Source organism: Argopecten irradians, chromosome 15, assembly GCF_041381155.1.
Source record: "Argopecten irradians isolate NY chromosome 15, Ai_NY, whole genome shotgun sequence".
NCBI lineage: Eukaryota > Metazoa > Mollusca > Bivalvia > Pectinida > Pectinidae > Argopecten > Argopecten irradians.
In genome coordinates, this window is record NC_091148.1 from 23,087,416 (window position 1) to 23,092,884 (window position 5,469).

At 37.5% G+C, this 5,469-nt stretch overlaps 1 pseudogene; it reads right to left on the reverse strand.

The window, feature by feature from the left end:
- Positions 1–2,057: 2,057 nt before the first annotated feature.
- On the reverse strand, positions 2,058–5,469 carry LOC138308677 (uncharacterized; annotated as a pseudogene).

Consider the following 5,469-nt stretch of genomic DNA (forward strand, 5'->3'; position numbering starts at 1 on the left):
ACCAGAGCCTTGCAATGTCAAATATATTGTACGTTGATACCCGTAGTAAACGAAGCTATATTTACCATGGCCTACGTCTTTTGGCGCCATATTCAGCCAATCGGGAACCTTCGACAAATCTCGTTCAAAATTGATATTTAAATTCAATTCATTTATTTGCATTTTTACATCCACAAACAAGGATCGATATCAAATTACAAAGATAACATTACATGTATAACACAATACGGTGCTTTACTTTTGGGCAACCGCGTAGTAATACCTAAAGAAGGACGCGCTGTGTTGTTGAACTTCTTACATGAAGGACACCCAGGAATCGTGCGCATGAAGGCACTAGCCCGCAGTCATGTGTGGTGGCCAGGCATAGACTCTGATATTCAAGAACGAGTTCAGGCATGTATTGAATGTCAGCTACAGCGACCTGCACCACCTGTGGCCCCATTACACTCGTGGGATTGGCCTGAGAGGCCATGGACGCGCATACACGTCGACTATGCTGGTCCTTTCCAAGGACAAATGTTTTTGATCGTTGTTGACTCTTATAGTAAGTGGTTGGAGGTCATTCCAACAAAGTCCGCAACCGGACAGGTAACTGTCAGTAAACTGCGTCAGATTTTTGCGGAACACAGATTACCGGAGAAACTTGTGTCTGACAACGGTCCATGGTTTGTCAGTGAGGAATTTGAAACATTCATGCGAGAGAACGGAATCAAACACGTTCTCATTTCACCTCATCACCCTGCTACAAACGGATTAGCTGAACGGTCAGTTAGAATCTTCAAAGAGGGAGTGAAAAAGATGGGCAATTCTGGTGGCGATACCATGACTAAATTGAGCCGTCTTCTCCTCTCATATCGGTCAACACCGCATACTACTACAGGTCTATCACCGGCAGAACTGTTATTTGGTCGCAAGTTAAGAACAAAATTAGACTTGGTATCTTCTCAAGTGCGCGATCGAGTCGAGAAACGACAGCAATCTCAGAAAGACTATAATGACGCTCGTGCTAAGCATCGTTCATTTGCAGTCGGTGATCACGTTTTTGTCAAAAACTTCTATGCTGGACCTAAATGGAAGTCTGCCGAGATAGTGTCTAAGAACAGTCCAGTATCGTACACTATTTAAGGACAAAACGGCACTGTTGCTAGACGTCATGTCGCTCACATTCGACAAAGACATTGCCTGACAGTCAATGAACCAGACAGTCAGGAATCACAGGATAACGTGAAATCGGACAACCATACCCCTATTCCAAGTCCAACAGCGTTAGCAACCACAACGGAAGCTCAACCTGTGAGTGAAGGGAAGATCAGCATTCAGCCAATGCCATCTGTCCGTCCACAGCGTTTGAAGGCAACACCTGCTTACCTGAGGGACTATGTAACTCCGAAATGAACAGTCTCTAGAGACAGAGTTAAATGTTTAAAGTGTTGAAGAAATCTTCACTATGTTGAATTTTGCAAGAGTTATTTAATGTACCAGCAGTACATTTTAATGTGTTCAAAGTTCTAGTTATAATTACAAACAATGATTCTTACAGTGTTAGTAATGAGCGGTGATACTATAGTAAGAGACATGGATATGGACAGTAATGTAAATGAATGAAGCGATCTTTAATGGAAACTGGAAAACATTTAATTATTTTGTTTTCATCAATATCTATAGACAGTTTAAAGTCTTAACTTAAAGGTGGAGAGATGTAATGTATTTGCATAGTTGAGTCTTGTCGCTGTTTGTCGGTCTACAATATCCGTAATATCATTCCGGTAATTAGTATGACACATGTAATACCGAAATGTATCATGGGTAATAAAAGCACATGTTGACGCCGCCATATTTGTGTCTGTCAGTTATGTCATGCGGTCCCAAGATTTTTAACACATTATGTGTCTCGAGAACAAAAGTCGACACCGCATGGAAAGTCACGTGATCATGATATGAGGAAACGGTTCCAACCTGAACGACATCGGGCATTACACATTGTGATTTATCTCCCCTCGGTAGCTCCGGTTGGAAACGGTTCATTCCCGTCTAGCCAACCTTCTAAGTGAACACCATTCCAGTCTAGCCAACTTTCCTGTTTTCACACCTTGGTTAGGCTTGGTCACACCTGAGTGACCACCAGGTAAGTTCCAGGTAAAAAGTGGTCAAATTCGAAATTCGAAATTCTTTGTTTCCGTAAGTATACAACTTATTGGAATATTAACATAAAATATACATATATACAATCAACAAGGGTAAACATTAAATTATCATAGACAAATTGAAATGCACATATGTGATTAAGTGATTCTGCTGTTGTTTGCCTTAATTATGTACTTGCCTAATAAATTAAGATCTTTTATGTTATGTGTATTTAGCAATTCAATAACTTTGTAAACAGATGGCTTTACCCAAAAATAGTTTTTAATGTATTTTCTCCGAATATCTGAAAATTTTGGACAAATAAATAAAAAATGATATTCATCTTCTATAATCTATTATTCCTTTCAACCTTTCTATATCTACCTGTCTCGATTGCAAGATTATGAGCTGAAAGACGGAGTTTGGATACAGAAATTCTACGTTGTTTTGAAAGAGACTTCGTTAAATAAAATTGTAATGTTACGTCATCTACTAGATATCTAAAGAGATCACATTTACTGGAAGTGCTTATTGTTGCCAACAACAGTTGTTTTGTCTGATCATCAATTCGTTGTTTAATTAACGGAAGTAAAATGATATCAGCAGGAGACTGCCTTAACCATATGTAACCTAACCCAAGTTCAGATAGTTTCTGTTTAATAAACACTAAAAAAATATGTTTTGGATGTACTTTTTTTTTCAGTTTCCTTAAACTGATATATATTTCCTTCAAAATACAGTTATTACTATTCAATAGTTTTAAACCAATACTTGAAGGCTTTGAAGATTTGTTGATTTACCAAGGGGAAAAACGACCAAGTTCATAATAAACCATTGCATTACAAGTTGATTTTAGTAGAATCAAATACTCCTTCATAGGGATAGAAATGGTTCTTAAGGTCACTTTACAAAAAATTGTGGTCTTTATATGACCCTGGGTCCTTCTAGTTTTTCCCCTGGGGAGGGGTTTTAAGTTGTACTATAGTTTATATCTGGAGGAAAACACATTTTTGCGCATCTATTATTGGTCATTTCGTAATAGAGAAATGAGTCAAAATGTTGATCAAAATTATCAGTATGTGATTGGCCATATTTACTCCTAAATTAACAAATTTTGGTTTCTATGACTGACCCACTGAGGGGCCTTTAGGGGCGGGGTCAAAAGGGGGGTTCAAATAGGCTAAAACATGTACAAAAATCTTCTTCGATGAATTTCTGGAAATGAGGTAGAATCGAAATACTTTTGCATAAATAGAAAGTGTCTTAAGGTCCTTTACAAAAAATTGTGAATTAGATGACCCTGGGTTCTCACTTTTACCTCCTAGGGGAGGGAGGTCTAAGTTTGAACACTATATTTTATATACGGGAAAACACATTTGTATGAAGCATTTTTTGACGCATTTTTCCTTTGGCAACGAGAGTCATACAATGGTTAGAATAATTAGCCCTGATATAGATAACCTTTTTAATATTATATCCTCATTGGGTTCTGGCCAACGACCCCCTAGGGCGCAGATGAGGTTGGGGCTAAAAAAATAAAAAGGCTTGTCATAATGGAGCTAAAACAACAAAAATTTTCATTCCTGAATAAGCACTGGGATCCAGTATAGGTATATTCAAATCAACACTTTATAGACTGACGAAAGGTCTTAGAAGTTTCTTACAAAAAAATTTGTAATTTATTATGACCCTGGGGTTCTCCTGTTTCCTCTTGGGGACGGGGGGCCCTAAGTTTACTATAGTTTATATAGTGGAAAAACACCCATTAATGAGCATAATTTGCTCACATAGTTCATAGGAAATGCCGTTCAGCCGTTACTTGGTTAGTAATTATTAGCCTGAGATAGACATTTATATATACCGATATCACTCATTGGTCCCTGGCCGAGCGACCTCGGGGGCTATGAGGTTGGGGCTGGACTAAAAAAGGAGTCCGAATAGGCATTAATACCGTTCAAAAATATTCTATTCTAAAAGTCTGGAACTGGAATAGATCAAATACACTTTTATTGATGAAAAGGTCTTAATGTTTCTGTATTAAAAATCTGTACATTAGTATTGTCCCTAGGGTCTCCTGTTTTTCCCCGTGGGTGAGGGGGGTCAAGATTTAACTATCGTTTTTTATATAGGAGAAAAACACATTAATGAGTCAGGATTTTGCTCAATAATTCATTAGGAAATGAGTCAAACTTGGTTAGAATTATTAGCCTGAGATTAGCATTTTAATAATCATATCCACATATGGTCCTGGCCGTCCCCCTGGGGGCAGAGGCAGGACGTCGTGGCCGGTTATAGTCACCGGCGTTTGATGGGGCGTCGAGGGGGCAAAAGAGGGTCAAATAGGCTAACAACACGTTCAAAAAATACGTCTAAAATTCTGGATATATAGGTAGAATCAAAATAATTATTGAGGAAAGGTCTCATTAGGTGCTTTTTATAAATTAATTGTGAATTATATGACCATTGGGGTCTCACGTTACCCCCTGGGGACGGGCATCAAGATTTTACTATATTCAACAGTTCTATATAGGAAAAGATATATTTGTGAACATTATTTGCCACAATCTTTGTAGGAAATAAGTCAAACTTGATAAGAATATTTAAGCCTAAGATATAGCATTTTAACATTCATATCTGTCCCTCAATGACCCCTTTTTGGGGGACCAGGGGCTTATTGTCTCGGGCAGGACCAAAAAGGGTCAAATTGAGATTAAAATTTCAAAAAATACCTCTAAGTTTCACAGGTTTGATGGAAGCAAATACTCTTCATAGTCTAAAGAGATCAAATTTATAAATCACTGACCAACTTCAAGGCCCAGCATATAGTGTTTATATGTCTTTAATTTAGGTTTCATTATTTGTTTCATTATATATTCTTACTCAGGTGACCGCTAAGGCCCATGGGCCTCTTGTTTTACACATAAAATAATTTTTACAAAATTCTATATGAACCTTTTCAACTTCATCAGCTTTAAATCCCGCCCATGTTTCACAAGCATAATGAAGGATGCTAACAATATGTGTATCAAATAAATGTAATAAAGTTTTAATATTGAAATTTACTTGATTGCACTTTGCCCGCAAGGCAAAAACGGCCTTGCGAGCTTGACTAGCTACGTGTTTAATAGTGGTTTTGAACTTGTTATTAAATCGTAGTAAAACGCCTAAATAACAAAATTCATCAACAACTGAAATACCGTTTCCATCATATGTCCATGATTCCGATTCCTTAATAATCCCCCCATTTCGAAAAACTACAATTTTGGTCTTTTCAGTGTTAACAGTTAGCTTCCATTTTTTAGTGTAATCACATAAACAATTAAGCAAAATTCGTATATACTTGCA